Raw genomic sequence first — 7,692 nt, forward strand, 5'->3', positions numbered from 1 at the left:
CGAAAAGTGGTTTTTCAACACGAACACAAGTGCGAAAAGTGGTTTTTCAACACTATCACAAGTGCAAAAAGTGTTTTTTCCACACTAATACAAGTGCAAAAGTGGTTTCCTGCACCAACACAAGTGCGAAAAGTGGTTTTTCAACACAAACACAAGTGCGCAAAGTGGTTTTTCAACACTAACACAAGTGCGCAAAGTGGTTTTTCAACACTAACACAAGTGCGAAAAGTGGTTTTTCAACACTAACACAAGTGCGAAAAGTGGTTTTTCAACACTAACACAAGTGCGAAAAGTGTTTTTTCCACACTAATACAAGTGCAAAAGTGGTTTCCTGCACCAACACAAGTGCGAAAAGTGGTTTTTCAACACTAACACAAGTGCGAAAAGTGGTTTTTCCACACTAATACAAGTGCAAAAGTGGTTTCCTGCACCAACACAAGTGCGAAAAGTGGTTTTTCAACACTAACACAAGTGCGAAAAGTGGTTTTTCAACACTATCACAAGTGCAAAAAGTGTTTTTTCCACACTAATACAAGTGCAAAAGTGGTTTCCTGCACCAACACCAGTGCAAAAAGTGGTTTTTCAACACTATCACAAGTGCAAAAAGTGTTTTTTCCACACTAATACAAGTGCAAAAGTGGTTTCCTGCACCAACACAAGTGTGAAAAGTGGTTTTTCAACACTAACACAAGTGCGAAAAGTGGTTTTTCCACACTAATACAAGTGCAAAAGTGGTTTCCTGCACCAACACAAGTGCGAAAAGTGGTTTTTCAACACTAACACAAGTGCGAAAAGTGGTTTTTCAACACTATCACAAGTGCAAAAAGTGTTTTTTCCACACTAATACAATTGCAAAAGTGGTTTTTCAACACTAACACAAGTGCAAAAGTGGTTTCCACACTAATACAAGTGCAAAAGTGGTTTCCTGCACCAACACAAGTGCGAAAAGTGGTTTTTCAACACTAACACAAGTGCGAAAAGTGGTTTTTCCACACTAATACAAGTGCAAAAGTGGTTTCCTGCACCAACACAAGTGCGAAAAGTGGTTTTTCAACACTAACACAAGTGCGAAAAGTGGTTTTTCAACACTATCACAAGTGCAAAAAGTGTTTTTTCCACACTAATACAAGTGCAAAAGTGGTTTCCTGCACCAACACCAGTGCAAAAAGTGGTTTTTCAACACTAACACAAGTGCGAAAAGTGGTTTTTCAACACTATCACAAGTGCAAAAAGTGTTTTTTCCACACTAATACAAGTGCAAAAGTGGTTTCCTGCACCAACACAAGTGCGAAATGTGGTTTTTCAACACTAACACAAGTGCGAAAAGTGGTTTTTCAACACTAACACAAGTGCGAAAAATGTTTTTTCCACACTAATACAAGTGCAAAAGTGGTTTCCTGCACCAACACAAGTGTGAAAAGTGGTTTTTCAACACTAACACAAGTGCGAAAAGTGGTTTTTCAACACTAACACAAGTGCGAAAAGTGTTTTTTTCACACTAATACAAGTGCAAAAGTGGTTTCCTGCACCAACACGAGTGCGAAAAGTGGTTTTTCAACACTAACACAAGTGCAAAAAGTGGTTTTTCAACATTATCACAAGTTCAAAAAGTGTTTTTTCCACACTAATACAAGTGCAAAAGTGGTTTCCTGCACCAACACAAGTGCGAAAAGTGGTTTTTCAACACAAACACAAGTGCGCAAGGTGGTTTTTCAACACTAACACAAGTGCGAAAAGTGGTTTTTCAACACTAACAAAAGTGCGAAAAGTGGTTTTTCAACACTAACACAAGTGTGAAAAGTGTTTTTTCCACACTAATACAAGTGCAAAAGTGGTTTCCTGCACCAACACAAGTTCGAAAAGTGGTTTTTCAACAATAACACAAGTGCGGAAAGTGGTTTTTCAACACTAACACAAGTGCGAATTGTGGTTTTTCAACACTAACACAAGGGCGAAAAGTGGTTTTTTTCCACACTAATACAAGTGCAAAAGTGGTTTCCTGCACCAACACAAGTGTGAAAAGTGGTTTTTCAACACTAACACAAGTGCGAAAAGTGGTTTTTCAACACTAACTCAAGTGCGAAAAGTGGTTTTCAACACTAACACAAGTGCGAAAAGTGGTTTTTCAACACTAACACAAGTGCGAAAAGTGGTTTTTCAACACTAACACAAGTGCGAAAAGTGGTTTTTCAACACTCACACAAGTGCGAAAAGTGTTTTTTCCACACTAATACAGTAGCAAAAGTGGTTTCCTGCACCAACACAAGTGCGAAAAGTGGTTTTACAACACTAACACAAGTGTGAAAAGTGGTTTTTCAACACTAACACAAGTGCGAAAATTGTTTTTTCCACACTAATACAAGTGCAAAAGTGGTTTCCTGCACCAACACAAGTGCGAAAAGTGGTTTTTCAACACTAACACAAGTGCGAAAAGTGGTTTTTCAACACTAACACAAGTGCGAAAAGTGGTTTTTCCACACTAATACAAGTGCAAAAGTGGTTTCCTGCACCAACACAAGTGCGAAAAGTGGTTTTTCAACACTAACACAAGTGCGAAAAGTGGTTTTTCAACACTATCACAAGTGCAAAAAGTGTTTTTTCCACACTAATACAATTGCAAAAGTGGTTTCCTGCACCAACACAAGTGCAAAAAGTGGTTTTTCAACACTAACACAAGTGCGAAATGTGGTTTTTCAACACTAACACAAGTGCGAAAAGTGGTTTTTCAACACTAACACAAGTGCGAAAAATGTTTTTTCCACACTAATACAAGGGCAAAAGTGGTTTCCTGCACCAACACAAGTGTGAAAAGTGGTTTTTCAACACTAACACAAGTGCGAAAAGTGGTTTTTCAACACTAACACAAGTGCGAATTGTTGTTTTTCAACACTAACACAAGTGCGAAAAGTGGTTTTTCAACACTAACACAAGTGCGAAAAGTGGTTTTTCAACACTAACACAAGTGCGAAAAGTGGTTTTTCAACACTAACACAAGTGCGAAAAGTGTTTTTTCCACACTAATACAAGTGCAAAAGTGGTTTCGTGCACCAACACAAGTGCGAAAAGTGGTTTTTCAACAATAACACAAGTGCGAAAAGTGGTTTTTCAACACTAACACAAGTGCGAATTGTGGTTTTTCAACACTAACACAAGTGCGAAAAGTGGTTTTTTTCCACACTAATACAAGTGCAAAAGTGGTTTTGTGCACCAACACAAGTGTGAAAAGTGGTTTTTCAACACTAACACAAGTGCGAAAAGTGGTTTTTCAACACTAACACAAGTGCGAAAAGTGTTTTTTCCACACTAATACAAGTGCAAAAGTGGTTTCCTGCACCAAAACAAGTGCGAAAAGTGGTTTTTCAACACGAACACAAGTGCGAAAAGTGGTTTTTCAACACTATCACAAGTGCAAAAAGTGTTTTTTCCACACTAATACAAGTGCAAAAGTGGTTTCCTGCACCAACACAAGTGCGAAAAGTGGTTTTTCAACACAAACACAAGTGCGCAAAGTGGTTTTTCAACACTAACACAAGTGCGAAAAGTGGTTTTTCAACACTAACACAAGTGCGAAAAGTGGTTTTTCAACACTAACACAAGTGCGAAAAGTGTTTTTTGCACACTAATACAAGTGCAAAAGTGGTTTCCTGCACCAACACAAGTGCGAAAAGTGGTTTTTCAACACTAACACAAGTGCGAAAAGTGGTTTTTCCACACTAATACAAGTGCAAAAGTGGTTTCCTGCACCAACACAAGTGCGAAAAGTGGTTTTTCAACACTAACACAAGTGTGAAAAGTGGTTTTTCAACACTATCACAAGTGCAAAAAGTGTTTTTTCCACACTAATACAATTGCAAAAGTGGTTTTTCAACACTAACACAAGTGCAAAAGTGGTTTCCACACTAATACAAGTGCAAAAGTGGTTTCCTGCACCAACACAAGTGCGAAAAGTGGTTTTTCAACACTAACACAAGTGCGAAAAGTGGTTTTTCCACACTAATACAAGTGCAAAAGTGGTTTCCTGCACCAACACAAGTGCGAAAAGTGGTTTTTCAACACTAACACAAGTGCGAAAAGTGGTTTTTCAACACTATCACAAGTGCAAAAAGTGTTTTTTCCACACTAATACAAGTGCAAAAGTGGTTTCCTGCACCAACACCAGTGCAAAAAGTGGTTTTTCAACACTAACACAAGTGCGAAAAGTGGTTTTTCAACACTATCACAAGTGCAAAAAGTGTTTTTTCCACACTAATACAAGTGCAAAAGTGGTTTCCTGCACCAACACAAGTGCGAAATGTGGTTTTTCAACACTAACACAAGTGCGAAAAGTGGTTTTTCAACACTAACACAAGTGCGAAAAATGTTTTTTCCACACTAATACAAGTGCAAAAGTGGTTTCCTGCACCAACACAAGTGTGAAAAGTGGTTTTTCAACACTAACACAAGTGCGAAAAGTGGTTTTTCAACACTAACACAAGTGCGAAAAGTGTTTTTTTCACACTAATACAAGTGCAAAAGTGGTTTCCTGCACCAACACAAGTGCGAAAAGTGGTTTTTCAACACTAACACAAGTGCGAAAAGTGGTTTTTCAACACTATCACAAGTGCAAAAAGTGTTTTTTCCACACTAATACAAGTGCAAAAGTGGTTTCCTGCACCAACACAAGTGCGAAAAGTGGTTTTTCAACACAAACACAAGTGCGCAAAGTGGTTTTTCAACACTAACACAAGTGCGAAAAGTGGTTTTTCAACACTAACAAAAGTGCGAAAAGTGGTTTTTCAACACTAACACAAGTGTGAAAAGTGTTTTTTCCACACTAATACAAGTGCAAAAGTGGTTTCCTGCACCAACACAAGTGCGAAAAGTGGTTTTTCAACAATAACACAAGTGCGGAAAGTGGTTTTTCAACACTAACACAAGTGCGAATTGTGGTTTTTCAACACTAACACAAGGGCGAAAAGTGGTTTTTTTCCACACTAATACCAGTGCAAAAGTGGTTTCCTGCACCAACACAAGTGTGAAAAGTGGTTTTTCAACACTAACACAAGTGCGAAAAGTGGTTTTTCAACACTAACTCAAGTGCGAAAAGTGGTTTTCAACACTAACACAAGTGCGAAAAGTGGTTTTTCAACACTAACACAAGTGCGAAAAGTGGTTTTTCAACACTAACACAAGTGCGTAAAGTGGTTTTTCAACACTCACACAAGTGCGAAAAGTGTTTTTTCCACACTAATACAGTAGCAAAAGTGGTTTCCTGCACCAACACAAGTGCGAAAAGTGGTTTTACAACACTAACACAAGTGTGAAAAGTGGTTTTTCAACACTAACAGAAGTGCGAAAATTGTTTTTTCCACACTAATACAAGTGCAAAAGTGGTTTCCTGCACCAACACAAGTGCGAAAAGTGGTTTTTCAACACGAACACAAGTGCGAAAAGTGGTTTTTCAACACTATCACAAGTGCAAAAAGTGTTTTTTCCACACTAATACAAGTGCAAAAGTGGTTTCCTGCACCAACACAAGTGCGAAAAGTGGTTTTTCAACACAAACACAAGTGCCCAAAGTGGTTTTTCAACACTAACACAAGTGCGAAAAGTGGTTTTTCAACACTAACACAAGTGCAAAAAGTGGTTTTTCAACACTAACACAAGTGCGAAAAGTGTTTTTTCCACACTAATACAAGTGCAAAAGTGGTTTCCTGCACCAACACAAGTGCGAAAAGTGGTTTTTCAACACTAACACAAGTGCGAAAAGTGGTTTTTCCACACTAATACAAGTGCAAAAGTGGTTTCCTGCACCAACACAAGTGCGAAAAGTGGTTTTTCAACACTAACACAAGTGCGAAAAGTGGTTTTTCAACACTATCACAAGTGCAAAAAGTGTTTTTTCCACACTAATACAAGTGCAAAAGTGGTTTCCTGCACCAACACCAGTGCAAAAAGTGGTTTTTCAACACTAACACAAGTGCGAAAAGTGGTTTTTCAACACTATCACAAGTGCAAAAAGTGTTTTTTCCACACTAATACAAGTGCAAAAGTGGTTTCCTGCACCAACACAAGTGCGAAAAGTGGTTTTGCAACACTAACACAAGTGCGAAAAGTGGTTTTTCAACACTAACACAAGTGCGAAAAGTGGTTTTTCCACACTAATACAAGTGCAAAAGTGGTTTCCTGCACCAACACAAGTGCGAAAAGTGGTTTTTCAACACTAACACAAGTGCGAAAAGTGGTTTTTCAACACTATCACAAGTGCAAAAAGTGTTTTTTCCACACTAATACAAGTGCAAAAGTGGTTTCCTGCACCAACACAAGTGCGAAAAGTGGTTTTTCAACACTAACACAAGTGCGAAAAGTGGTTTTTCAACACTAACACAAGTGCGAAAAGTGGTTTTTCCACACTAATACAAGTGCAAAAGTGGTTTCCTGCACCAACACAAGTGCGAAAAGTGGTTTTTCAACACTAACACAAGTGCGAAAAGTGGTTTTTCAACACTATCACAAGTGCAAAAAGTGTTTTTTCCACACTAATACAATTGCAAAAGTGGTTTCCTGCACCAACACAAGTGCAAAAAGTGGTTTTTCAACACTAACACAAGTGCGAAATGTGGTTTTTCAACACTAACACAAGTGCGAAAAGTGGTTTTTCAACACTAACACAAGTGCGAAAAATGTTTTTTCCACACTAATACAAGTGCAAAAGTGGTTTCCTGCACCAACACAAGTGCGAAAAGTGGTTTTTCAACACTAACACAAGTGCGAAAAGTGGTTTTTCAACACTAACACAAGTGCGAAAAGTGTTTTTTCCACACTAATACAAGTGCAAAAGTGGTTTCCTGCACCAACACAAGTGCGAAAAGTGGTTTTTCAACAATAACACAAGTGCGAAAAGTGGTTTTTCAACACTAACACAAGTGCGAATTGTGGTTTTTCAACACTAACACAAGTGCGAAAAGTGGTTTTTTTCCACACTAATACAAGTGCAAAAGTGGTTTTGTGCACCAACACAAGTGTGAAAAGTGGTTTTTCAACACTAACACAAGTGCAAAAAGTGGTTTTTCCACACTAATACAAGTGCAAAAGTGTTTTTTCCACACTATTACAAGTGCAAAAGTGGTTTCCTGCACCAACACAAGTCCGAAAAGTGGTTTTTCAACACGAACACAAGTGCGAAAAGTGGTTTTTCAACACTATCACAAGTGCAAAAAGTGTTTTTTCCACACTAATACAAGTGCAAAAGTGGTTTCCTGCACCAACACAAGTGCGAAAAGTGGTTTTTCAACACAAACACAAGTGCGCAAAGTGGTTTTTCAACACTAACACAAGTGCGAAAAGTGGTTTTTCAACACTAACACAAGTGCGAAAAGTGGTTTTTCAACACTAACACAAGTGCGAAAAGTGTTTTTTCCACACTAATACAAGTGCAAAAGTGGTTTCCTGTACCAACACAAGTGCGAAAAGTGGTTTTTCAACACTAACACAAGTGCAAAAAGTGGTTTTTCCACACTAATACAAGTGCAAAAGTGGTTTTTCCACACTAATACAAGTGCAAAAGTGGTTTCCTGCACCAACACAAGTGCGAAAAGTGGTTTTTCAACACTAACACAAGTGCAAAAAGTGGTTTTTCCACACTAATACAAGTGCAAAAGTGGTTTTTCCACACTAATACAAGTGCAAAAGTGGTTTCCTGCACCAACACAA

Source organism: Myxine glutinosa, unplaced genomic scaffold (genome assembly GCF_964187855.1).
Source record: "Myxine glutinosa unplaced genomic scaffold, kmMyxGlut1.1 SCAFFOLD_948, whole genome shotgun sequence".
Classification (NCBI taxonomy): Eukaryota; Metazoa; Chordata; class Myxini; order Myxiniformes; family Myxinidae; genus Myxine; species Myxine glutinosa.